This window comes from Pelodiscus sinensis, chromosome 4, assembly GCF_049634645.1.
Source record: "Pelodiscus sinensis isolate JC-2024 chromosome 4, ASM4963464v1, whole genome shotgun sequence".
Taxonomy (NCBI): Eukaryota; Metazoa; Chordata; order Testudines; family Trionychidae; genus Pelodiscus; species Pelodiscus sinensis.
In genome coordinates this window covers 129283745-129310699 of record NC_134714.1, presented here as the reverse complement: position 1 = coordinate 129310699, position 26955 = coordinate 129283745, and the positions used below count along the sequence as shown (strand labels likewise).

General features: G+C 59.3%; 1 protein-coding gene across 2 annotated transcripts in view; it reads left to right on the top strand.

Moving 5' to 3' along the window:
• The first annotated feature begins 964 nt into the window (after positions 1–964).
• The window catches only part of SPTB (spectrin beta, erythrocytic), a 99675-nt gene continuing 73684 nt past the window's right edge, over positions 965–26955 (top strand). Inside the window, exon 1 of one of the 2 annotated variants that reach the window (XM_075928868.1) lies at positions 965–1248. The gene's annotated coding sequence lies outside the window, so the exon portion shown is untranslated. Of the gene's footprint in view, positions 1249–4864; positions 5850–26955 lie in introns of those variants that run through there. The other variant, XM_075928869.1, reaches the window with a different exon arrangement.

Sequence of the window (26955 nt, the reverse complement as noted above, 5' to 3'; positions counted from 1 at the left end):
GGCCAAGGGGCACCCCCAGCTTGGATAGCATGGGCGAGCTGGCACGGCCAAGGGGCACCCCCAGCTTGGATAGCATGGGCGAGCTGGCACGGCCAAGGGGCACCCCCAGCTTGGATAGCATGGGCGAGCTGGCACGGCCAAGGGGAACCCCAGCTTGGATAGCATGGGCGAGCTGGCACGGCCAAGGGGCACCCCCAGCTTGGATAGCATGGGCGAGCTGGCACGGCCAAGGGGCACCCCCAGCTTGGATAGCATGGGCGAGCTGGCACGGCCAAGGGGCACCCCCAGCTTGGATAGCATGGGCGAGCTGGCACGGCCAAGGGGCACCCCAGCTTGGATAGCATGGGCGAGCTGGCACGGCCAAGGGGCACCCCCAGCTTGGATAGCATGGGCGAGCTGGCACGGCCAAGGGGAACCCCAGCTTGGATAGCATGGGCGAGCTGGCACGGCCAAGGGGAACCCCAGCTTGGATAGCATGGGCGAGCTGGCACGGCCAAGGGGCACCCCCAGCTTGGATAGCATGGGCGAGCTGGCACGGCCAAGGGGCACCCCCAGCTTGGATAGCATGGGCGAGCTGGCACGGCCAAGGGGCACCCCCAGCTTGGATAGCATGGGCGAGCTGGCACGGCCAAGGGGCACCCCAGCTTGGATAGCATGGGCGAGCTGGCACGGCCAAGGGGCACCCCAGCTTGGATAGCATGGGCGAGCTGGCACAGCCAAGGGGCACCCCAGACTGGCTGGTGTGGAGGACCTGGAATGCCCAAGGAGCCAGGGGGAGCTGGCATGGCCCAGGGGCACCCCGCTGGCCAGGGTGTTGCCATGGCAGAGGCGGGCCCTGGTGCCACCCAACCTGCAAGCAGCAGCGGCAGCAGCAGCAGCAGCATCCCCTCCCCCCGCAGCGCCAGCCCCGCCGCACCGCGCCGGGTGTGGCTGAGCCCCGGTGCGGGCCTGCTGCCCTCGGCGCCGCCGCTGCGCTGGGCAGCGCCCGGTGCCCGCTGCTGGCGCTGGCCTGGGGGCCCGCCGTGCTGCATTGCGGGGCGGGCGGCGCCTCCCCCGCCCTCCCCTGGAGCCGCGGGACTATCTGGGCCGGGCAGCAGCGCTGTCCTCGGGCAGGAATGTCCCTGCTCGCCCAGATAATGTTATTTATATCGCAGGGCAGGGCGGCTCCGCGCCGCGCTCCCCCAGCCCCGCCGCGCCCCCGCCTCGCCGCCGCCCGGGACTCCGCGCTGCCGCCGCTGCTCGGCACAGGTGAGTCCGCGCCACCGGCCGGGACTTGCGAGGGGAGGGGGCCGGCTCCGAGGCGCACGAGGGGAGAAAGGGGCCGGATCGGGGGCTCGCGGAGAGGGGCCGCAGGGAGAGAGAAAGTGTCCGGCTCCGGGGCGCACGGCGGGGAAGGGTCCGGCTCCGGGACGCATGGTGAAGAGGGTCCGGATCCAGGGCGCACGGGGGGAAGGGTCCAACTCCGGGGCGCATGGAGGGGGACAGGGCCGGGGCGCACGGAGGAGAAGAGTCCGGCTCCGGGGCGCATGGTGAAGAGGGTCCGGATCTAGAGCGCGCGGAGGGGAAGGATCCAACTCCGGGGCGCACGGAGGGGGACAGAGCAGGGGCGCGCGGAGGGGAAGAGTCCGGCTTCGGGGCGCACGGAGGAGGACAGGGCAGGGGCGCACGGAGGGGAAAGGTTCGGCTCCGGGGCGCACTGAAAGGGGGCCGAACGCAAGGGGGCCGGGTGCAAGGGAGGCTGCAGGGGCGCAGAGAGGGACACAGCCGGGGCGCACAGAGAGGGGGCAGAACGGGGAGAGACCCCCCCACCCCCGCCTTGCTCTGGGCACCGGCCCAGCCCTCTGAGAGGGAGGGGTACTGTGCTGCAGGGAGCTGCCCGGAATGATGCGCCTGGAGAAGCCTATTTATAGCGAGGACTTGGAGACAGTTTCCTGGCAAGCAGCTGGCAGGTGTGCGGTGCGGGGTTGTTTCAGTCCCTCCGTGGCCCCTCCAGCAGGGAGAGTTGCTTGAGGGTCCCTCCCTCCTTCTGGGGGTGGGGAGAAGCCAGTTCCCGGTGTTTCCCCGTGTCCTGGGCTCAGGGACCCTCTCCCAGCAGGGCCCCCTGTGGCCCGGTCTCTGGAAAGCTCTGGTACAGCAGGAGTAAAAGCTGGAGTCGGTGTGTGTTTGGGGCCTGAGTGCCCTACCCCCCTGGTCACCTGGTTGTTCAGATTGCAAGGCCAAGACTGCAGGGCTGGTCCTGGCTTTTGTTCAGCACCCAGGGTCCCGGGCCTATCCCAGGGCTCCTAGGTCCTGCCACAGTGCGAATAAAAAACAAGGGAACGTGGGTGGAGGCAGCCGTCCTGGTACCAGCCTTGTAAAGGGCCGGTGGGCCCAGCTCCCTGTGGGGGTAGACGCTGTGTACAGCCCAGCTGGGTAGGAGGGGCAGGGTGGGTTATGGAGCCTTTCCCCTGGGGGGGCTCCGGCCTGAATCCAGCCGGTTGGTAAGAAGCTGCTGCCATTGTGTGGTGTCTGGCGTGAATGGAGCAGGTCTGGGTTTTGTGGTGGCAGCTGCCCGGAGCCCCTGCCAACCTCCGCTGCTGGCCCCATGGCCTTGCAGGCATCAGGATGGGGGAGGGGTACGCGAGATGGGATCCTGTCTTTGTTGAGTGATGGGAGCTTCCGTGTTTCCCTGGGGCAGGCCAGTGATTGAAAAGAAACTTCCTTGGAAGGTAGACGTGGCTCTTCCCCACTGGGCTGTGGGGGGCGGGGGCACGGGCCGCTCGGTGGCCCCCACGCCAGCAGTGTGGGTGTCTCTCAATCCAGCTCTTGGAAAGTGAGGGAGACTGCCCATGTTGCGTGTGTAGCGTCTGCTCTGAACCCTGGGCTGGGACAGCTGCCGTCCCCCAGCTCGGACTGGCTTCCCCACTTGTCCAGCTGACATGGCCCGCCCTTCCTGTACATGAGCCTGCCGTCTCGTCCTCCCGCCAGCCTCTCTCTGGGGCTGTGTCTCTCCAGCTATGGTCACTGTCGCGGACAGGAGCCAGGGAGGGGCTGTCTGGCACCCCTGTCATGTCTTTGGTGGTTACACCTGCCCAAATGCCAGAAAACACCCCTCTACCCTCCAGGCTGTTCTTTGAATACAACCGGGTGCCATGCCGGAGCACCTACAGCCCACAGGGACAGGGACGCTACAGGGTGTTTCCTGAACCGGCACAACACCCCAGTCGTGTCTCCATCCCCGAGCACCTGGCAGTCCCAGCCCCGGTTTTAGCTTCCTCCCCGCAGTTAATATCTAGACATCCAAGGTGCAAACCCTCAGGCAGAAGGCTCGAGGTGGTGGCTTGGCTCCGGACAGCTGTGCAGATGCTGGGTTGGATGGGGGCATCCTCCTGACACTGAGGATAGGAGCCAAGCGGGCGGTCAGCGCTTTCACGCTTCCGGACTTTCTCCCACGGTGCCCCTAGGGGTGTTAGGCGCTGCCCCGAGCAGGGCCGGTGCCCGAAAGAGCTGCCCAGGGACAGAGCTTGCAAAGAAAACATCTGCTGTTGGGGCCTCCCTGAGCTTCAGATTGGGTGGGCGAGGGGAGCCCCACTCAGCACGCGTGGATGTGCAGACTTTGCGAGAGAGGCCAAGAGGCCACCCAGGAGAGATTCAGGTGCTGCCCAGCTGGTTAGCAGAGCGCCCCCAGCCAGCACCATGTGTTCTTACTGGTGGTGCACATCCACACGTCTTGGTGCACAGAACAAAATTTATTCCACACATGGATGGAAAAAAATAGCGGGAACATGGGACCCCTCTGGATTCAGCTTCTTGCTCCACCACAGACCCCCTGTGTGACATTAGCTTGTCCGTTGGTCCCCTCTGCCGGTGTGTGGCGAGACACCTAAAGGTGGCGAGCTGCTTGGGGTGGGGAGGAGCCATGCGACTTACGCAGCCAGCGAATTCCGTGGGGCAGAGGCCCTGTGTTGTTCTGCATGGGCACAGCACCTCACCCGGCGGGGCTTGTCCTGGGAAACTGAGGCGCCACAAGAAGACACAAACAGGAGAGAGGAAGGGAGACAGGTGCCCAGCGCCCCAGCTGTGGTGGCCATGGCTGTGCACGAGGGGCTTTTACTGGCTGTTTTTGGCCTGGGTCTCAGACTGGCCAAGCGCCACCCTGCTCCCAATTCTGGGTTCTTTGGTTACACTCTTTGCCTTCATCAGAAAGCCTGGATAGCCAGAGCCTGTCCATAGATCCCGGCTCCCCTCAGCTAGGACCCTTGCCTAGGGCAGGCAGTGTTGCCTAGTGGATATAGCACCAGGCTGGGCTTCAGGAGACCTGGGTTTAGTCCCGGGTCTGTCACTGCCTTGCGGGGTGGCCTGGAATAAATCCTTTCTCCTGCCTTTGCTTCAGCTTCCCCATCAGTCAAAGGAGCCTGCTGGCTCTTTAATTATGAGGGCGGATACCTGAGCTTCCATATAGTCCTGACCGGAGCCGCTGGGTGCAGCTGTGACAGGAACATATTTCATTTTCTGACCCCAGATGCATAAGCCCCGACTTTGCCTCCATTTGGGGGGTGCTTGACCCTCTTTCTCCGCCCCAGGCCCCGCACTCACTCCACCCCTCCCCAAGCCCTTCCCCATCTCTGCCTGTGCCTCGTCCCCATTCCACTCCTTCCCCAAGCCCTGCCCCCATCCCACCTCCTCCCACGAGCGCACCCAGTCCCTGCCTCTCCCCAGCCTTCCTAGTGCTTCCTGAACACTGGGAATCAGCTGTTTGCGGCATTCTGGGAGTGCTGGAAGGGTGGGGGAGGAGGTCGGCGGGGCCGCCCACGCACGAGAGGCACAGGGGGGAAGAGATTGGTGCCGGTGGGTGTGCTGCACCCACTAATTTCCCCCTGTGGGTGTTCCAGCCCTGGGGCACCCACGGAGTTGGCACCTATGCCCAGATGCACACTAGCAAGTCAGATAGCGGAGCGGAAGGTAGTGGGAGGGATTTTCTGAGCTCCTCCCACAAAACAGGCTCCGCCCACATGATTTACAGGCCCTGTCACACTAGGCTATGTGGATGTGCAGGACAGGGGCCTGCTGCTTTCTTGGGCTGGGCTGAGCCCGGCTGCGCGTCCCAAAGGCCACACCCGTGCAGCACCAGGAGCCGCCGTGCGCCATGAGCCAGAGGGGCAGCCCCGTCCCTTCCTGACATCCCCTCCCTGCAAAGAACGGGGCAGCTCTCACCTGAGAGCGCCGTGGGCGCAGGCTCTCTGCAGACTCAGGGCTGGGTCCACGTGGCCCCCTGGCGGGCCTATTGCTTCTCACCGCCGGAGCGGCTGACGTCCGACTGTCTTTCGGTGAAAACTGGGATTCTGCAGCTGGAGCGGGAGGCGTCTCTTTGCTGTTCCTGCGCTAATTTCTCCTCTCCTCCTGGCCTGACGTGGCCAGAGCTTTAAAAAACCAGCGAAGCTGCAGGAAGGGGCCGATGGCCTCCGCAGACGGCCAGACCCTCAAATGGCGAGAGGCTTTAGACAGACCAGCCGCGCTTTTCCTTTTCCTCTGAGTTGTGCCCAGCCACGGCTGCTGTTCCCCTTGCTGCAGATTGTTTATCTCCCCACACAGGAAATCGAAGGAAGGTTTCGTCTCCACGACACAGCTTCCAGCCACCCGGGGCTGTGCGGTGTAGACAAAGCCTTATGACTAACTCTCAGCGTGTGTAATCTTCAAAGGGATTTCCAGAGAGTCCCTGACCCCAGGGAGCTCCTGAGCGAATCGTGCGGGATTAGCATCTTGATCCCTATAATGCTGTTTTCCTGGGGCAGCCGCTAACAATTGACACCAGTGACTTAAAAGGAGACCTCCTCCGCCCGGCCTGGCCGCGGGAGAGACGGAGAGGACACGTGAGTGGCAGCGTGCGTTTCCCTGTGGTCTCCCCAGACCCTCTAGGGAGGACTCAGAATTCACACGGATCAAATGCAGCACGAGCCGTGGGGGGGGGCAAGTGTTTGATCATCTGTTATAACTGGGTCACGGGGAAATGTGGATTTCCTCTGCAATAACCTGCAATTAGCCTGATGAAAGTCACCCAACTGGCTCTGTGATGGGGGGGGGCAGGGGGAGGCTACCGTTGCAGTGAAGCTGATCTGCCCATAAGTGCTGGCCGGCGCTAGGCCGGATCCCTTCCTGTTCAGCCGGTCCAGCCGAGTGTCGATTACCACGAAGGATTCCTCCCCGTCCACCTCATGCGCCGCACTGAGACGCCCACCCCCTGCGCTGGCAGTGCTGTGAATGGAAGCAGCCGCCACACCCGTCAGACTCTGCCCCTCCGAGGCCCGGTCTCTCACACCCTGCCCTGGTGTTTGAGACGGGGCTTGATTTCCCACCCGTGGCGCTTCGCGTTGGGGTTGAAAACAGGCCGGGCTCCCCGCGGGCTCTGGGGCTCTGAAGCTCTGTGCAGGGCCCAGAGCGAGTGTTGCTTTAGCTCCATCTCAGGCACCGACGTCTGGTCCTCGTTCTACCGGCGGCTTTGGGCAGGCGGCTCTATCCAGCTTTGGGGTCTGTGGGGTTCCCCCCATTGCTGGAGTCTCTCAATGGATTCAGCCTCGTGTCACGGAGTCATAGGAGCTGGTCTGTGCCGCAGTCCCCTGGCAGGGACCCCTTTAGTGTACCAGGCCTCCAGACCCCACACAGCTCCACAGGGGCGCCAGTAGCCCCCCCGAATTAAAATTGGGAGAGTGTTTGAATTTACAAGGGGGTGTCAGGGCCGATGAGGGGTGACACTGTGAGGGTGAAGGTGGGCTGAATAGCACCATCGTTCATAAAACTGGGGGCGGGTTGGGGAAATGTAGGGGAGTATACACCCACATAGGGGGGTGTAGGGAAAGCCATGCCTACGGCTTCCACCCCTCCCTCACGGTCCTCTCTCTCCATGACTCCTTGCACCAAATCCAGCAACACTAGGCCCCCTCCCCCCCCCGTAGGAGGCCTGTCCCATGGCCCCTGGAGCACAAAGCTCCCCCGGGTATATCCAGTGACAGGGGCAGCCTTTGCCTAACGAGTTGCTCCTTGATTAGTTGCCTGGCTGCAGACCCTGAGAGGCCGGAGAAACTCTGCCATCGCCTAGAGCCCCTCCCCACAAGCCAGTGCCCTGGTGTGATGAAGTGGTGCCGTATTCGCTTCGTTCGCTTTGTTACCTTACGTGTGATTGCGACTGTCCTGCGTTAACCTCCGGTGTGCCTCAGTTTCCCTGGGCACTGCACCAGTGGCAACATGGCGATGGGGTTTTGGGTGGGACGGCCTCCTGCAGGCACACAATAGCTGATGCTTTCTGTTACCGGAACCTGGGAGGGGGGTGTGACCAGGCAACACCTTTTGCCCAGGAAGCAGGAGGCAGGGCGGGCTGCAGGGGCAGACTGGCTGCTGGGGAGGTGAGTGACTCTGGCTGGCTTGGGGTGCAGAGATGGGGGCAGGGCCCTTGGCTCTGATCACCCCTCTTCCCAAGTTGGATGGTGCTGGCTGCTCCTGGTCCCTGTGCTGACCAGTCTGTGCTGCGCTGGGTCCCTGTCACCTAAGACACCTTCTCTCTCCCCACTGGCTGGAGGCTCCTCTGGCTGTGGATGGGGGTGCAGGGCCCGGTGGCTCCCCACCCCTCGGACACACCTGGTTAGCCAGCATCTCTGCTCTCCGTCGCGTCCCTTTGTCCACCAAGGAGAGAGCCCCGCCCCGTCCCTCCCGACTCCTTTTCCCCTTGTTCTCCAGGAACGGTCCCACCTCCTCCTGCCCGAGGGGGGTCGTTCTGCTGTGGGGCGCGACCTGCTCAGGCCTTGGGGGAAGCTCTTTGTCAGGCTGCTGATTTTTCTCCTTTCCAGGCCCTGGTGCCCGGGGAGGGGCTGGGGGGTGAGAAAGCCAGGAGCTTTGCAGCAGGGGTGGGAGTGAGGCTGGGGGGCAGCCGGGGGAAGGAAGCCTTGGCTGGAGCCCAGAGCAGAGGGAGGGTTTGCGTTCCCCGCCCCACTGCCGAGGAAGGTGGGATGAGCTCTGGGAGCAACAGAGCCCCCCCCCCCCAGCCTGCCCTGCACACTCACGGCTGGGGCAGCCTACTGCAGGGAGGGAAGCGACACCCCAGGAGAGCCAGAGCCCAGCAGTAGCCAGCACATGTGTGCGCCCGTCCCTGCCCTCGCCCCACCCAGCCCCTCTCCTAGTTCTGGCAAGGTCCTGGCTACGTGTTTGACACGTGTGTGTGAGAGAGAAAGAGAGAGAGAGAGAGAGAGACTATCGTGTGTGTGTATGCGTGTGTGTGTGTATGTGGGCAAGAGAGAGAGAGACTATCGTGTGTGTGTGTGGGTGTGTGTGGGTGTGAGAGAGAGAGAGACTATTATGTGTGGGTGTGTGTATGTGGGTGAGAGAGAGACTATCGTGTGTGTGTGTGTGTGTGTGAGAGAGAGAGAGAGAGAGAGAGAGAGAGACTATTGTGTGTGTGTGTGTGTGAGAGAGACACTATCGTGTGTGTGTGTGTGTGTGTGTGAGAGAGAGAGAGAGAGAGACTATTGTATGTGTGTGTGTGTATGTGGGTGAGAGAGACTATTGTGTGTGTGTGTGTGTGTGGGTATGTGGGTGTGAGAGAGAGAGACTATCATGTGTGTGGGTGTGAGAGAGAGACTATCGTGTGCGTGTGTGTGTATGTGTGTGTGAGTGTATGTGTGTGTGAGAGAGAGAGAGAGAGACTCTTCTGTCTCTGTGTGTGTGTGTGAAAGAGAAAGACTCGTATGGGTGGGTGTGAAAGAGAGAGACTTGTCTCTGTGTGTGAGACAGACTCTCGTGAGCATGTGAGACGGTGAGAGATTCTTGTGTGTGTGAGATACTCGTGTATCTGTGTGAGAGACAATTGTGTATATGTCTGTGAGTGAGAGAGACTCTTGTGTGTGACATTCATGTTGTATGTGAGATACGTGTGTATATGTGTGTGAGAAACTCGTGCGTGTTGACACTTGTGTGTGTGAGAGAGATATGTGTATGTGTGAGAGAGACTTGTGAGTGACACGTGTGTGAGAGAGATGTGTATGTGCGTGAGAGACTTGTGAGTGACACTTGTGTGTCAGAGAGATATGTGTATGTGTGAGAGACTTGTGAGTGACACTTGTGTGTGAGAGAGATATGTGTATGTGTGAGAGACTTGTGAGTGACACTTGTGTGTGAGAGAGATATGTGTATGTGTGAGAGACTTGTGAGTGACACTTGTGTGTGAGAGAGATATGTGTATGTGTGAGAGAGACTTGTGAGTGACACTTGTGTGTGAGAGAGATATGTGTATGTGTGAGAGAGACTTGTGAGTGACACTTGTGTGTGAGAGAGATATGTGTATGTGTGAGAGAGACTTGTGAGTGACACTTGTGTGTGAGAGAGATATGTGTATGTGTGAGAGACTTGTGAGTGACACTTGTGTGTGAGAGAGATATGTGTATGTGTGAGAGAGACTTGTGAGTGACACTTGTGTGTGAGAGAGATATGTGTATGTGTGAGAGACTTGTGAGTGACACTTGTGTGTGAGAGAGATATGTGTATGTGTGAGAGAAACTTGTGCGTGACACGTATGTGTGAGAGAGATATGTGTATGTGTGAGAGAGACTTGTGCGTGACACGTATGTGTGAGAGAGATATGTGTGTGTGTGTGTATGAGAGAGTCTCGTGCGTGTGACACCCGTGTGTGTGAAACAGACATGCGTGTGTAAGTGTGTGAGTGAGAGGCAGAGAGACTTTGTGTGTGTGTGTCTCATCCATTCCCAGTGGGAGTTGGTTTCTCGTGGGGCCTCCCTGTGACCCGACCTCTCGTTGTTTCGGCCCCACCTGGGCGTTCCCCAATTTCCACCCCTCTGTTCTAGGCCTGGCTGGCTCAGGGTGGACCCAGACCAAGCCTGCCGGAGAGTCTGAAATGGGGGCTTCCTTCCCTGTAATGCCCTGGAGTCTGGAAAGCTCCGGCCCAGCCAGCGTGACCGTGCTGGGCAGGCCGGGGCGCTGGGCAAAGCGCTGGCTCTCTGTGGAGAGCAGCAGGCGGCAGCTCCCGCCCTGGGCTAGCCCGGCAGTCGGTGCAGCGACGGTGGCAGCAGAAAGCTGTCCTCCGCGTCCCTCTGTCTGTCCTTGCCCCGCCCCCGGGCGCCAGCACAGCCGCATCTCTACCTCACTCGGGCCTCCAGCCGCTCGGAACGTGCTTGCGGGGGAGGTGGGCAGAGCCGTGGCTGTGGGGGAAATGACTTTGCCGGCGCCGTTAACCTTCCTCGCTCCTCCTTGTCAGAGCGTCTCTGCTGGCTCAGGCTCCTGCGGAGCCAGGGCACGCGCTTTGGCTGCCAACTCCTGCCCTCACGCCCAAAATACGACACCCAGCTGCTCTGGAGCCAAGAGCCACGGTTCCCAGCTCAGGGCAGAGCCAGACAAAGCCAGGCTGAGTGAGCCGGGGCTGGGAGCGGGGCCACCATGGGGGCTGGCCCACCTACTTCTGCTGGGTGTTTCTATTACAGTTATATCCACAGTCCTGACTGGCATCGGGGCCTCCCCGTGCTGGCTGTTGCGCCCTCATGCCTCATTGTGTCGAGACAGCCCACCGATAATGGCACGGCCAGGGAGGAGACAAGGGGGGAGGCGCTGTGCGTAGACACAGATACCCCCTCACTCTTTTGCCAGCTGCTTCGTTTTGCAATTTCGTAGACTCCAAGGTCAGAAGGGACCCCTGTGATCATCTTGTCCGATCTCTGGTGTTCACCCAGGCCAGCATCTGGCCCCCAAATAATTCCCTGAGCAGAGCTGTTAGAAAAACATCCAGGCTTTTAAAATAGCCAGGGAGGGAGAAACTTCTGCAAGCCTTGGTAAACTGGTCCAATGGGTAATTAATGTCAGTGTTAAAAATGTGCATCTTATTTCCAGGCTGGATTTGTCTAAATTCAGCTTCCAGCTGCTGGATCATGTTAGACCTCTCTTTGCTAGAGGATCATAGGATCCTCGAATTGGAAGGGACCTTGAGAGATCATCAAGTCCAGTCCTCTACCCTCACGGCAGGACCAAGCACCATCTAGATCATCCCTTACAGGTGTCTGTCTAACCTGCTCTTAAATATCTCCAGTGATGAAGATTCCACAACCTCCCTGGGCAATTTATTCCAGTGTTTAAGCACCGGGACAGTTCGGAACTTTTTTCTAATGTCCAACCTAAACCTCCCTTGCTGCAGTCTATCCTCAGAGGCCAAGGAATTTTTCTTCCACCTCTTTGTGACACCCTTTTAGATACTTGAAAACTGCTCTCATGTCCCCTCTCAGTCTTCTCTTTTCTGAACTAAACAAGCCCAATTCTTTCAGTCTTCGCTCACAGCTCATGTTTTCTAGGCTTTTAATTATTTTTGTTGCTCTTCTCTGGACTCTCTCCAGTTTCTCCACGTCTTTCTTGAAATGTGGTGTCCAGAACTGGCTGCAAGAGTGGTCCAAGGCGGGCCACGGCAGCTGGTGCCCCAGGCAGAACGCATGATCAGCACCCCCACCTGCAAAGCCGTCAATGGGGTGACATCATCATTGGGTGCCCCAGAAGCCCCGTGATGTCATCATCGGGTGCCCCAGAAGCCCCGTGATGTCATCATCGGGCACTGTTGAAGGCAGCGCCCTAGGCGATGGCCAAGTCGGCCTATAGTCACAGGCCGCCCCGACTGGACACAATACTCCAACTGAGGCCTGATCAGCGCAGAATAGAGTGGAAGAATGACTTCTTGTGTCTTGCTCACAACACTCCTGTTAATGCCTCCCAGAATAATGTTAGCTTTTTTTGCAACAGTGTCACATTGTTGACTCATATATTTCAATATATCAAATATTTCTTCCCCATGTGAATATTTATAGCCTGTCACCAAGTCACCTCTTTACTTTCTCTTTGTTAAGCTAAATAGAGTGACCCGCTTGAGTCTATTGCTGTGAGGCAGGTTTCTCTCCAGTCAGTTAATTAGTCTCATGACTCTTCTCTGAATCCTCTCCAATTTGTCAGCATCCTTCTGGAATTGTGGGCACCAGAACGGGCTGCAGGATTCCAGATGCAGTTGCACCCGTGTCAAAAGCAAAGGGAAAATAACCTCTCTGCTCCTACTCATGCTCTCCCTGTTTACACGTCCAGAGACTGCATTAGGAACTTGGCCACATCATTGCTCTAGGAGCTTCTGTTTGGCTGATTGTCCACCGCAACCCGTAAACCTGAAGAAGAGCTGTGTGTGGCTCCAAAGCTTTTCTTGCAGCAACAGAAGTGGGTAAAAGATAATATTACCTCACCCACCTTGTCTCCTGTCAATTTTATATCATTCTAGAATTTTCATCAAAATGTCACGTGGGACCAGGTCAAATGCTTGCCGAAGGCTAAGTGTATGACACCAAATGGGTAATCTCTTCAAGAAAAGGTATCATGTTAGTCTGGCAAGTTATCTCTTCCATAGACCCACGTTGCCTGGCCTTGATTACATTACCTCTCTTTAATTCTTGATTAGTCAAGTCCCAATTCAGCCTCTCCATTATCTTCTCCAGAACTGATGTCAGGCTGACAGATGTATAATCACCTGGCTCGTCCCATTTATCCTGTGTAAACATTAGCATAAACATTCACTTTCTTCCAGACTTCTAGAACCTCCCCAGCATTCCACAATGTATTGAAAATCAACATTCACAGGTGAGCAAGCTCCTCGGCCAGCTCTTTTACAACTCTTGGGTGCAGATTCTCTGGACCTGCTAATTGTAAAATGTCTGACTTCCACAGCCACTGCTTAACATCTTCCTGAGATACTAGTGGAATAAAAAAGTGTTATCATCATCACCACAAGATGTTTTTTCCCAAATGCAAACTGTCTTTTCCACATTAGTCTTTATGACTGTACCATTTTCATCTAGTAATGGACCAGTACTATGGTTAGGTTTCTTTTTGTTCCTATTATATTAAAACAATCATTTTTATTGTCCTCAGCTCTGCTGGCCATCCATTTCTAAACAGAGCATAAAAACGGCCACACTAGGTCAGAGCAAAGGTCCCTCTAGCCTAGTATCCTGTCTTCTGACTTTAGCCTTCAACTTTCTGAAGGGAGGTTCCAAAGAGGCCGGAGAGAGGCTGTTCTCAGTAGTGACAGATGGCAGACCGAGGGGCAATGGTCTCAAGTTACAGTGGAGGAGGTCTAGGTTGGATATTAGGAAAAGCTATTTCCCTAGGGGTGTGTCTAAACTACATGGCTCCATCAATGGAGCCATGTAGATTAGGCTGATCAGCAGAGGGAAATGAAGCTGCGATTTAAATAATCGCGGCTTCATTTAAATTTAAATGGCTGCCACGCTGAGCCAGACAAACAGCTGATCAGCTGTTTGTTGGCTTAGCACGCTAGTCTGGATGCTCCCGCACAGACCTGAAAGCCCTTTATCGACCTCCCGGTTATGCCTCGTAGGATGAGGTTTACCGGGGAGGTCGATAAAGGGCTTTCATGTCGGCAGGGGAGCGTCCAGACTGCCCCGATCTCCCGACAAACAGCTGATTGGCAGAGCGGGGCAGCCATTTAAATTTAAATGAAGCTGCGATTATTTAAATCGCATTTCCCTTTGCCGAACAAACAAATCTACATGGCTCCGTCGACGGAGCCATGTCGTCTAGACGTACCCTAGGCGCTTGGGGAAGCACTGGGATGGGTTACCTAGGGAGGGGGTGGAATCTCCATCCCTAGAGGTTTTTACGTCTCCGCTTGAAATTTCCCCATCTGGGATGCTTGAGTTGGGGTTGGCCCTGCCTTGAGCAGGGGGTTGGACTTGATGGTCTCTTGCGATCTCTTCCAGCTCTCATCTTCTATGATTCTACGGCAGTGGCCAGTGCCAGGTGCTTTAGATGGAGTGAACAGAACAGAACAATTTATCCAGTGATCTGTTGCCTGCCACCTAGTCCCAGGGTCTGGCAGTCAGGCGTTTAGGGACCCCCACGGCCCGAAGTTATGTCCCTGACCACTCTCTGGTCTGACAACATCCGTGGTCTGGCATGATTTTAGTGAGCCAGATGTCCACTAGTGTGGCCAACTTTCCACAGTCCCATAAAGTTTGTTTCCAGCCACCAGGCCTGGCTCTCAGTGCTCTGTGCTGTTATTTAGCACGAATTCACCCCTAGATGTCTTCTCAGAGCCCAGTAAGCAGTGGACGTGTTGGTAACATTGCTAGACAATATTGACCTCCTGTGGTTTGGCAAATTCTTTGGTTCGGCACCGGTCAGGTCCGAGGCTGCCGGACTAGAGAGGTTCAGCGTATAGATTGGTGATGCTTGATTTCCCTTTCCAAAAGCTTGCTTTGATTCTTCCCCAGCATGGCCCATCCTGTGCTTTTCCGCGTGGGATAATTCTGCTCTTTACTATTGTCTCAACCAACTTGCCCACCGCTGCGGAGTCGCAGGAGAATGCTGTAGCACTGCTCCCTTGGAAGCCTTTCAGGACACCGAGGCAGCATGCCTGCTGTGTTTGAGCACACTACCGCCGGGGCAAGAAACCGACGCAGCTTTGACCTTCCTGGGTCTAGCCCTGGAGCATTCAGCACTCCTGTTCACCGGGTTTTCGCCTGGACTGTCCGTTATTTGGGTCCCCCATCCAGTAAAAAAAACAGAAAATACCGGACATGTGAAATGTCCAATAGTTCCCGTTTCCCTCTGACGGAAGCCTGGCAGGGACAATTTTCCCCTGCCGCATCTGGCGGGGGAGTGAGGAGTGTGGGGCTATTTAAAGGCACAGCACCTTTTTTTTCCCCCCTTTTTTTTGTGCGGGGGGTGTTTGATCTGGCAACCCTAAGTGAGTCTGCCTGGATGGGCCTCTTGGAGATGCTAAAGGGTTCTGCCCCCTAACTCTGCAGTTCACCATGACTCTCGGCCAGTGTGTAAAATGGAAGGTTCTTTAGTCTCCAGGGACACCACATAGAAGGGCTGAAGGCCTCCCCTTGCACTCCTGACCTGCTTCCAGCTGCCTGGCTCCTAACATGCCCATTGCCTTTCCTCCAGTCTTTGCTTTCCGGGCAGTGTCGCCTAGTTGCAACCCCCTCCTGGTTTTCAGGTTACAAAAGGTTGCCTCCCCTACCCTGAGGGCCTCAGCAAAAGTCCCACACCCGTCCACCTTGGGGAGGCGCGGCTGTAATTTAGGCCTGGCCTACACTGCAGGGCTAGGTCCGTGTGACCTGCCTTGTGTCGACCTGGCTGGGGAAGGGTCTTCACTTAAATCTGGCTCCCAACGAGGTCAGCGACTTAGGAACTCAGCCTCCCCGTGCGGCGCCCAGTCACAGCCGGCGTGGTTAGGTTGACGCAGTGGCCGTGTAGATGCAGCGTTGCTCATGTCAACCGTCACCGGCTTTCAGGAGCCAATGGCGCCAGCTTTGTGGGGACTCCAGGGCTCAAGCACCCCCCCAAAAAATAGAAGATGGTCCCCACCCTTTTGTGGGGCCCAGCGCCTGGACCGGGACCCCGTATCCTGCTCTGCTCACACCCTCCCCTGAGACCCTGACCCCACTCAGCTTCTTTCCACTGAGGCCCCGCCCAGGCTCCCTTCGAGGCCCCGCCCACGCTCGGCCTCTTTCCCTTGAGGCCCCGCCTATGCTCCACTCCGAAGCTCCGCCCACGCTCGGCCTCTTTCCCTTGAGGCCCCGCCTATGCTCCGCTCCGAAGCTCCGCCCACGCTTGGCCTCTCCCGGCCACTGGCCTCTATATTCTTTTTGGCTTTGTGCTGGGGGTGGGCAGGCGCGGGCATGTGGTTTGCCATCACAGCACTCTGTTCAGATGTGACATGGTAGAGCCTCAGGCGCTCCCTAGACCTCGACTTGGACCCGCTTTGGTGGTCAGCGGGGCCAGTAGATAATCTGACCTCCCAGCCCTGCCCAGGGCTGTATCACTGATCACTCAGTTAGCAGAACAGTATCTGAGAAGTTCTTATTGGGTGGCCACATTGCAGGGATGGAAGGGGCTGGAGCTTTTGAGGCTGCAGCTGCTACTCCAGCTCTAAGCCCTGAGCAAAAACGCTTTGCGCAGATGAGCCCTAACGTGGGATCCTGTGCCCCTCAATGTTGCAATGCAGCGATTCCCTGGCCCACAGAGTGGGGAGCAAGCTGTGGCATCCGTGAGCACATGGTACCTGTCAGGGGAAGTAAGATTGGTGGGGGGCTGGTGTTTAATTGAATGACATGTGCCTGAGGCTGCAGGCAACCTGGAGCGCCAGCTCATGAGCCATTCCCAGGGGTGTGCTGCTTAAATGTCATCATTAGGCTCCAAAGTGAACACCATTACCTCTTTCAGTGCTGACTGTTTGAGGAGCAATGTCCACTGGAGGTGCCAGCATTATTGAGGGGAGATATCAGGGAGTTGGTTGCTGGGGTAACGGTGAAGGATTCTGGCTCTCCTGCTCTCAAAAAAAGTCCCCTCCATCTTACTTCAACCGGGTTGACGTGCCCTTTTCCCAAGCCAGATTGGCCCAGCGTGGCGCGCACCTCTCAGTCTGAACCATGGGGCTGGAGTGAGGAAAGGGAGAAACAGCTGTGGCACGGGATCTTTCATTGCTTGTGAAAGGCAGCCACCTCTGGGGCAGAATATGGCGGCTGTTTATTACACCATCCATCGGAAGCCCACACTTCCGCTTGAGAACGCTTCCCTCTGTCGCTGGCTCTGCTGACGGAAAATGTTCCTAAAACACGTGAGAGATTAGCAGGGCAGCTAGGCCCGGACCACTTGGCAGCGCTTTGTGGTGTGTCTTTCGTGCAGCAATCGGGGAGGGAAAAACGTGCTTTGAAAGACCCAGGAAAATGTGATTGGAAACCTCCCTCCCCTCCCCCTCCACTCCTGAGTCAGATCAGACTTGGTAACTGACTAGATTTGACCTTCACTGCGGCCCTTAGCAGCTCCCAGCCAGACTCCGCAGCCATCTGGGCTGCAGGTGGAACGGCCAGGAAAGTGAGGCTGGCAGCCGGCACCGAACCAGGGCCAGGGCGGTGGGGTTCCCAGGTGTCCTCCTTAGCAGAGTGCCTCAGGCTGGTGAACGACAAGGTGGGGAGGGCCTCGTTTGCCACCTGACCCAACTCACAGCCGTCCCAGCCCCACCGTGGGGCACCGGCTTTCTCTTGGATTCCTCCCTTCCTCACACTGCCAGTCAGGGTGGGCCCCGCAGAAGTGCCTGCCCTAGGCTCGGAGTTGGTCTGGCTTGTTGTCAGGCCAGAAGTGCGCACACACACAGACACACACACACACACGCCATTCTCTCTCCGTGCTCGGTGGCTAGCAGCTGGTAGGGCACGCCTGCTATTTGCTGTCCTCGCAAACTGCCCCCGCTGGCCTCGCATGCAGGATACTATCCGCTCTTGTCCTGTCTGCGACCGCTGCTGGCCTTGCACATGCACCTAACTGTGGTGGTTTTCAGCCAAGGGCAGATGCCTCCCCCCAGGCGTGCGCAGGGTCTTCCACGCGGGACAGCAACAATTTGCCTAGTTTTACAACAGGCTCCATAAAAAGTGGGTGCGAAGTCTGTACAGACGACACTTTGCTACCGATAATGACGTATTCGTACGGCTCTGTGTCCCGTCCGCTGACATGTGAGCACAAGAGTTGTGATCCAGTTGATGTATTTTACAGTGATGCGGTAAAAAGGAGGAAGTCAGCAATTTTGCAGTACTCGTGAGGCCGGGACACTTTTGTCGTCTTAGGTCCGGTTTTGTGAGCACGTGGTTTTGAAGTGAGGTGAAACGTGGGGGTTGATAAAACAAATCAGATTCCTGAAAGGGGTGCAGTCATCTGGAAGGGTCGAGAGCCCCTTCCTTACAGCTCCTTTGCCTGTGGTCACGCTGTGTACACAGGTGTGTACACGCCTGGCTGCTCTGGGACTGTGTCCACAATGCAGCCATGCTAGTAGCTAACCCATCACACCCGGCTCCAGTACTGTAGGGAAGGTGTCTTCGTGCTGTCCTCTCCCCACTCGTATTGCTACACACATGCGGCCCACCGTTGTGCTCTCCTGCTGTGAGAATGGGCACCCAGAGACGCTCTGTGCCATCGCCGGGTGCTTTGTGACTACTTGCTCTCTGCTCGCAGTCAGTGCACATGGAGATTCCTCTTTCTCGCTGCCTGGCTGCTGGGTCTTGCTCCCATGATCAGGGTCCCCCTGTTCCCCAGATTTGGGGTTAGGAAGGAATTTGCCCTTGGGTCGGATCAGCTGGGCTCTTGAGGGTTGTTTCTTCTGTCACTGAGGCATGGGGAGCAGCTGGCCTGCTGGGATTGGCTGGGCCCCTCTCAGTTCCCTGGGTGGTACCTTGGTCTCTCCTGGTCTCTGCGGGTGGCTTGCAACAGATTCAACGCTTGAGAGCTGAAATGCTTCAAGTCACTGGGTATCCGGACGGTGCAGGCGGCCTGTACCGGGGGACTGGAATCATCTGATTCCCCTTTTGGCCTGCCGCCGCAGAAACTCCTTGGGATGAGAGCAGGAGAAACGTGATAGCGGAACAAACGTCTGCAGCGCTGTGATGGGGCCAGTGGGTGGAGACTGGCCTGGCTCCAGCTGACGATCTGCCCCGGGAGGGGGAGGGATGAGACCCGCTGCTCACTGTGTGCGAGGTGGCCAGGAACACTCCGACTTGTGACAGCGTCCCCAGACAGGCAGTGAACCTGCAGCCCTCTCTGTGCCGGGTTGGATCCCAGGCAGCGCCAACGTGCTTCTATTCTCCAAGAGGCGTGGTGGCTGGGCCCCTGCTAAGCACGACTGGTTATCTCCAGTGAAACCATCCAGCAGCTTTTGACTGACAGGCCCTTTTGCTGTCTCTGTAGAAATCAGCTTTACTGTGGGGTGAATTAGACACACAGGCTGCCCTCCCCGCCCCCCACCCAGGGCCTGCTCCTGCCTGCCTGGGCTCAGTGCACCTACCTACCTGGGCTCTGCCTGCATGCATGGCGGCAGCCGGAGTCAATGCTACGGCTTCCTAGCTCCAAAGCGGTACCGAGCCAAGGGCCAGCCCTGGTATTTCTGATTAGGGCATTCCCATAGGTGTGGACGGAACGCACTGCGAGATAAGCCCGGGGTGCCGCACAGCCCTGCCTGCCCCAGATAAAGGGCGTTGGCTGGCTTGTTTGGAGAGGGAGGGGGCTTTTGCTTGTTTTTGTCTTCTTTAAAAAACGCTTGTGGCCCCACCAAAGAGCGTTCCAGGGTCTAGAACAGGGCTCTACCATGCTGGCCACGGGTGGGGCTGAGTGAGCCATGGCCCACCCACTTTGTACCCAGGCTCCCCCACCAGCTCGCCATGCACTCCAGCTGGGAGCAGGGCCAGAGCACCAGGGCTTACCCCCCCTTACTACCCCGCCCTCCATTTTTGCACCCCCCCCCGAAATCTGGGCCCATCTAAGTGGTCCCTTCTGGCTACGCCAGCACAGTAGAGCCAAGGGGGGCTGGCTCTGGGATTCTTCCATTTCAGGGCCAAAAAGGGATAAGAGTGATCTGCAAGTCCAGAGACCTGTCTCACCTGGGCCAGAGACCTGCCCCCAAATCATCCCTAGAGCTTGTAGAAAGCAAATCCAGTCTTGATTTTAAGCACCGACATCGCAGCCGGGGTAAATCATCCCAACGGCTTGCAGCTCGCTCTGTTACCGACATGCCTCGTCCTTCCAGCCGGAATTTGCCTCGCTCTGACGTCCAGCCATTGGAGCCCGTTAGACCTTTCTGGGCTAGACAGAAGAGCCCATTCCGAAGTCCTCGTTCCCCGGTGGGGATGTGGAGACTGGGGCGCGTTGAGTCGGTTGCTGTACGGTGGGATTTCTAGCACTTTCATCCTTTTCGGGGCTCTCCCCTCGCCTGGGTAGCAACACCCTTCTGGAATGCTGGGCCCCCCCAGCTGGACACAGGATTCCAGCTGCGGGTGCCCCCCAGCCAAAGGCTCCTCCTCGGGACTCTGCTGTTTATGCACCCAGGGTCCCATCAGCTGGTGTGACCAGAGCGTCCCACAGGGAGCTCATGTTCAGTTGACTGTCGGCCACGGCCCACAAGTGTTTTCAAATCCCAGCTCCCTGGGGAGAGGACCCCAGGCTGTAAGTGTGGCCGAAGCTCTTTGACACACACCCCCTTTGCGGAGCCCAAGTGACCCCGTGATCCGATCGCTCTGTATCTATGGGGTGTCTCCTCCGTCACTGGCCCCTCCCCCATCGGTGTCTTTGCACCCCCTGCGACCTTTCTCAGCCATCAGGTCACTGATGAAACTAACCCTCGGAAGGGCCAGGGGCTGGTCTGAGCTGATCCCCATCAGAAACACCCCCGTGGGATGCAGCCTGCCCATTTACAATGCCATGCTGAGACCTGCCAGCCGGGTTTAGGACTCGTGACGCAGGCCGCAGGCCGTTTATATTGTTCTGGGTTTCTAATGGACGTGTCCTGCGGGGCCAAGTCGAAGGCTTGCCCAAAGCAAGGCCCAGCCAAGCTGCATTTGTAGTTTCCAAGGGCTCCCCAGCTGGCAGTGCCGTTGGCTGGCGTGATGTGGCCCTTGCTCCCGGAGGAAGCAGGTGATGCTTCCCAGGTTCCCGGCTGGGACACGAGTGGGGTGCTGGACAGCCTGCCGGCATCCCCCAAAGGCACTGGCGTGGCTGCTGTCCTTAAAGCAACAGTCCCTGTGCGGCGTGGCCAGTGAGACGGGGCCATCCCTGATTCCTTGGAAAAGGGCCGGAGGTTCTGTGACATCCTCCAGGGAGAGCTCCAGAGACCGGCCGAGGGGACCTGGGTGCAAGACACGTCCCCAGCTGGTGTCAGTCCGTTCTAGCTCCCTGAGAGCCAGACACCAGATCCCCAGCGGCTGGCGTTCATGGGGCAGCGCTCCGGCTGATGCCCATTGGCACGGGCACCGTGGGACCCAACGGGACCCTCTCCCCAGTTGGTGTCAATCCGTGCAGCTGCCCTGCAGACAACGGGAGCAGCTGGTGGGAATCAGTGCCACTCCCTGGGCACCTCTTGCCACGAAGGGCCTGGCTGGGAACCTTTCCAGAGCAGGGGACGTAGCGCAGGCGGTGGCGCAGCTCTGAGCTGTGCTCCACCGGAGCCTTGCCCTGCCCGGCTGGGCTGTCTGTGTCGGATCCCTCGGGACGGCTGAGAGCTCGGGCAGGTCCCATGGGGAGGCAGGAAGCGGCGGCCTCCTGTGCTGGCTTCTCCAGACAAGGCTGAACGGCTGAGCCCCTGGGTGCCACCAGTGTTGGTGACAGAAGGGCCCTTCTGGGCCACGGAATCCGGCCCAGCCGTGGCAGGTCACCCCGCCCTAAGAGCCTCGGGTAGTCAGGTTCTGAGCCCGTGGGGCGCCTCGTGGCCCCATGGTCCTGGACCTCCCTCCCCTGGGGGTGGGAACCGTCTTCTCCTTCCCAGCCCCGGATCCCTGCTGGCCAGTCTGTCACCGCGTGTCCTCCTTCCAGCCCGTGCTCCCTCCCATTGTCCCCACACGGGCGCAGAAGGGCCTGTGTGATGCGCCCCAGCGCGGAGCGGGTGCGTCGCACCTCGCCTCCAGACGGGGGCACCCTCCGTATTCCTGGGGGAGGGGAGCCGAGGGCTTTGGAGTGTGGAAGGGGGCTCGGGGCCGGGGAAGAGGGCTGGGGTTTGGGATTACGAGCGCCAGCTGGGGGCGGGGTGAGCTCTGGGTTAGGCCGGGGACGAGCGGTTTGGGGTGCAGTCTCCACAGGGTCTGCGGCCGAGAGAGAGGACTCCCCGCAGCTCTCTCGCCCCACAGCAGCACTGGGGCTGGAGGGGAGAGGTGCCTCTCCCCTGGCCCTGCAGGGCCATGCTGGGGCTGGGGGCAAGTCCGGGTGCATCCGGGACAGGTCCATGTTGGGGCTGGCTGGCAGAGGCGCCTCTCCCCACTGCATCCCTGATCCCCTGTGTGGGGTTGACTAGGCAGGTGTGCAGCCCACAGGGAGCTTAGGCACCAGCGTTGGGAGCTTCCTGGCTCTTCACCCTGCCTGGGGCTCCCAGCCTGGCTACAGAGAGCGATCGGATCCCCTCCACCTGCACTGCCCAGCTCTTCCCGTCTCCTCCCACCGTATCGGCCTTACAATCCCCTGCTCATCCCACTAGCTCATCTCTGGGCCTTTTCTAGCTGCAGTTCATCGGCCTCGGCCCAGGGGACCTGCTTGGGATCGGTAGCGCAGACGCCACCTCCCGCATGCCCAGCGGTGAAAGTGACGTCACGTTCCTCACAGGCGCTGTCCTGTCGCAGCCCGGGGCCCTGCCAGCTCTGGGAATAGCTCCCTGCTGGCTGTTCCCAGCTCAGCCAGCTCTTGCCGGAGCCGCGCACCAGGGCGCCCCCGCGTACCGTCGCCTCTGCGTGCGCCTCCGACTCGAGGTGGAGGAGAGGGGCGGGACAGTTGGGTGCCGCGGGGAGGCCAGACTGGCCCTTTCTGCCCGTGAGATCTGTGCAGCCTTCCCCTGCCACCTTCCCTTTGGGGGGCCAAAGCGGGAAAACGAAGGGCTCCGTTTCCCAAGGGAGTCTGGGAAGCCTGGCCGGGCTTTGGCGTCCGCCGTGCTGCCGGGGCCGCGAGAGGCCTCCAACCCTTTCCGAACCGTCTCTTGCTTCCCGGCAGCTATAGATAGTAACCGTGCCGACGGAAATCTTTCAAATGACCCGCACGGGTGTGCGGCGCCTCCCTCCCCCCCCGCCTGGAGCATCGGACAGCTGGGCTGATAGCGTCTGAGCCAAGCTATTCAGAGCTGGGCTACTTTTAGAGGGGAATTTCCACCCCAGGCACGCTGCAAAGAGCTCTTCCGCCCACCAGGCCGAGGGGGGGTTGGAGGAGGGGGGCTTGTGTACTCGGAATAGCCGGGGCTTGGCTCCAGCTGCTCCGGGCGATACTGCCCCTTGCGCTATTCGGCAAGATGGACGATCATACCGTGGAGCTGTGCCTGGGGAACGCCTTCAGCACAACCCCCCATCCAGGGCCCTTTCGCTCCCCGCTCAGCTTTCAACCGCCTGCCGGCTTTCGGAGGAACGCCGGGGTTCCCATCCTGAGTATCTGATTGCACCGGGAAGCAACGTTCCCTCTAATCCTTTCCATTCCCTGCGTGGAACAAATTTTTAGGCGCACCGAGGCATGTGCACCACCAGTAGAAACAAAACCTCGCCGTGGGCACTCTCTGATCAGCTGGGCGGCACGGGAATGTCTCGTGAGCGGCTCCATACGCGCACGGGTTACAGGGGACGCTGCTGAGAAGACTCTTGCACCGTCTGGGCCATGGGCCATCAGCCCCTCTCCCTTCGAGCCGCCCTCCCCTGCGTGAAGTGGCCAAGCTGAGCAGTGAGGGCAAGGCCACACTTTTACCTCCCGGCCAGCTTTTCCTCCCCTCCCCCTGCGTTCAGTGCCCTCCGTGTGTACCTGCTGCTTTGCAATCCCGCCCTCACCTTGCACCTGCCCCCCGTTCGGAATGAGCGCTGAGCGTTCTGCTCCATCCCATGGTGCATTGCTCAGCCGCTGCTCTGCAGCCCTTCGGGGACTCAGAGTTGGGGGGAGCCCGCGATCTGGGCCGGGGGATGCTGCGTTCGTGGGCAGCCGGTGCTTTGCCCGAGCACGGGGCCCTCCCGCTTGGGCAGGGAGCTGGCAGGTGCCACGTTCATGATGCACGCCCCACGGGAGTTCTGAATCAGGGGCCTTGCTCATCTCATCCCTCCCCCCGTGTCCCACGTGGAATGGGGGTGGGAGCGAGGCCCCACGCCGGCTCGGCGGCGCATCGGGTCGCAGCCAGGCCAGCCTGGGAGAGGGACACGCATCCTGGAGAAGCAGCTGCGCCCAGGCAGGGGGCATGTGCCGCGAGCCAGGCCGGGGGGCTTCCTCCCCGACGAGCCCCTCTCAGAGACAAGGCTGGGAAAACTTCCTGCCCCTCCCTTGGGACCTGGCCTTGCCTATGCAGCTCTGGGGGGCCCCAGCTTCTCGGTGTAAAGGAGAAGTGGGCCGGGCTGTGCTCTCAAGGACCAGGGCGCGGTTCCTAGCTGTGCAGTCGACCTGCTACTGGTCTTGGACATTTCCTTTCCCTCTGCAGTTAGATGCAAACTCTTTGGGGCAGGACCTGTCTCTAGGCAGCACCTGGCCCCCCAGGGCTCCGATCTCAGCTGGGGCAGGGCCTGTCTCTCGCTGTGTCTGGGCAGCGCTCAGCACGACCAGGCCTTGATCTGCACTGGGGCCCCACGCGGCTATTGTAATGCCGATAATGAATACACGTATTGTGCCCTGTGTCTCTTCGAACGCAGCCGCTCCAGCCGTGTCGCTATCAACGCCTGCAGATGGGGCAGGCGGGTGGGGCCAGGGCAGTGGTCCAGCCTAGAAAACAGATGTACAGACCACCCTGCGGTTTGACCTGGTAACTAGTGATAGGCTGAACCTCCGAGGGTTGAAAAGCCCCTGAAATCCAGGCCTGCTTGGCCAGCCCTCGCTCCGCTGCGAGATCCTGCTGGTTGGTGTCGGCCCGGCTCTTCCTTAGCTCTGCGATGCCTCGCTGGACGGTGATAGCTGCTGGGCAAACAGCTGCGGGAACAGGATGCGTGGGGGAGTCTTAGTCACACTGGGGTGGACCTGGTGTGTGCTAGGGACAGCGCTGCTGCAGCAGTGTGGGTGCTGGAGGGGATGAGGGAGGATTTCTGGTGGCATTTCTCTGCCCCCCCAACAGTCACCCTGACAGAAAAGTGCTTTTGCGGGCGTTGCAGCTGACCCGGCCAACCTCTTCTCGCCTCGCCTTTGCCGGGGGCTAACGACAGTCCCCACACCAGGGGCAGGCCTGGTGAAGCACGCAGGGCAGCAGAGCGTCACTCGCCTCGCTCTTTCCGGGGGCTAATGACGGTCCCAACACCAGGGGCAGGCCTGGTGAAGCACGCAGGGCAGCACGGCGTCACTCGCCTCACCCTTGCCGGGGGCTAATGACTGTCCCGACACCAGGGGCAGGCCTAGTGAAGCACGCAGGGGAGCACAGCGTCACTCGCCTCACTCTTGCCGGGGGCTAACGATGGTCCCAATACCTGGGGCAGGCCCAGCAAAGCACTCAGGGCAGCACGGCGTCACTCGCCTCGCCCTTGCCAGGGGCTAATGACGGTCCCAACACCAGGGGCAGGCCCAGTGAAGCACGCAGGGCAGCACGGCGTCACATACCTGAGCCGGCGGAGGGGACCTGTGGGAGTGCCTAGGTTTCCCCTCCACCTGCTAACGCAGGGGAAGGCTCCCAGCTGCCCATGTCTTTGCTAGGCCTTCCCCGGGGAGAGCGAGAAGGCCCCTTTGTTTCCTTAGCGATGACTAGGCTGAACAGGCTCCTCTCGTGCAGCGTTTGGGTTCATGGACCAGCCCTGCCTTCGCCAATGGGCAGGCGGTGATTGTCCTATCTCAGGCTTGCTTTGAGGTTCAGCTGGATGGGGCTCAGGGGCCCGCCAGGACTGGGGGCAGGTATTTCTGTGCAGAGCAGTACAGTCACAAGGCACTTTGGGGTCCCACGCGCCCCCTGCCCCGAATCACCGGCAGCGGCAATGTAATGCAGGGTGCATGAGGGGAGGAAGCAGCAGGTGGGGATCGGCTTTTTAAGGGGTTCTCCGGTGTATGGACCTGGGGCGCCCCAAGGCAGTCAGGGGAAAGGATCCATGCACCTAGACAATGAGCTTTGCCCGCTTCCAAGCCCTAGCTAAACGGGTCTCCTTCCTTCTTCTCCCCACACCCTTCCCCAGCCCAGGGAGCAGCCCAGTGAAGCTGGTAACCATTCCCCAAGGGCGTTCTGCTGGGGTGGCCCTCCAGGGAACCGGCAGCGGGTCGGGGCCACAGCCCCATTTCTACCGAGGTGCCCATCAGAAGCCAGCCCCAGCCTGTACTGAAACCTCCATGGCTGGGCACCTCCCGCCCACCCTGCTTCCTTTCCGGGTGTGGGTCCCGCAGTGAGCTGCCTGGGGGGCTCTGGGAAGGGGGTAGCAGGGTCCTCTGCCATGCAGAGCATGCGCAGGGTCCCTGTGGCTCACTTCCTGTCCCACGCTACACTGTGGCGCGTCGTCTCCTCCCACTGCCCTCGGGCTGCTCCGGGATGGGGCGCAGAGCTGGGACAGTGCTGGCTGGCTGGCCGTTTGGAGGGGCTGTAGACCCGCAGCGGGGCCGTGCCTTACCCCAGAGAACGACGCAGGGCGTCGCGGGAGATCCTGGCCAAGCAAGCAGATAGGAAGTGGGCATTGCAGACTGGAACCTGCCGCCCGGGGTAGCAGATCCATACATAATGGGGCCTGGCGGCTTCCTGTCTGGGACACACCTCTCCCCCAGGCAGATTTATCGTTGCCTCCAGAGGCCTGGCCACGCTCCCAACCAGCCAGCGCCCGATGAGCGCGTCCAAAGCTGCGTGAGACACGACATCCTCATGGGCAGATTAAACATAGACTCATCGCGGGAACTCCCCAGCCGGGCCCATCCCCTGGCGCGACTCCACCTGCTGCAATGGAGAGAGCTCAGCCAAACAGCCCTGGCCGCCCATCGGCTCCCTGCCTGACAGGGCCCTGCCAGAGGCATGCCAGGGGCTTTCCTTGGGCGGGGTGCCCTGCAGAGAGGGGGCAGAGCCCTGCTGCTTGGGTAGTAGCTTCCCCGTTCTGCTCCTGGCCCGGCCCCGTGGGCAGAGATCAGGAAGTAACATTGGCCAAACTTTTTCAACTAAGCATTTTTTTTTTCCATTGGAAAATGCTGATTTATTATAGACATTGCATGGGAATGGACCAGTTTCCGTTACATTTGGCCTGGAAAGGTTTCGGGGGTCAGGGAGGGGTTTCTCGTCCCACCCCCTCTATAGCCCAATGGTTAGGGAACTCTTCAGGGGTGTGGGAGAGCCAGCATCACCTCTTCTCTAGCCATCAGTTGTTCTCAAAGCACTTTACAAAGTATCTCTCTCCATGAGGCAGATGGGGAAACTGAGGCACGGGAGGTGGGGAAGTGGCTCGTGTAGCTCACTCACATCCCCTGTGTCCTAGTGCAGGGCTCTCACTGGGCCTCAGGACACAGTTTAGG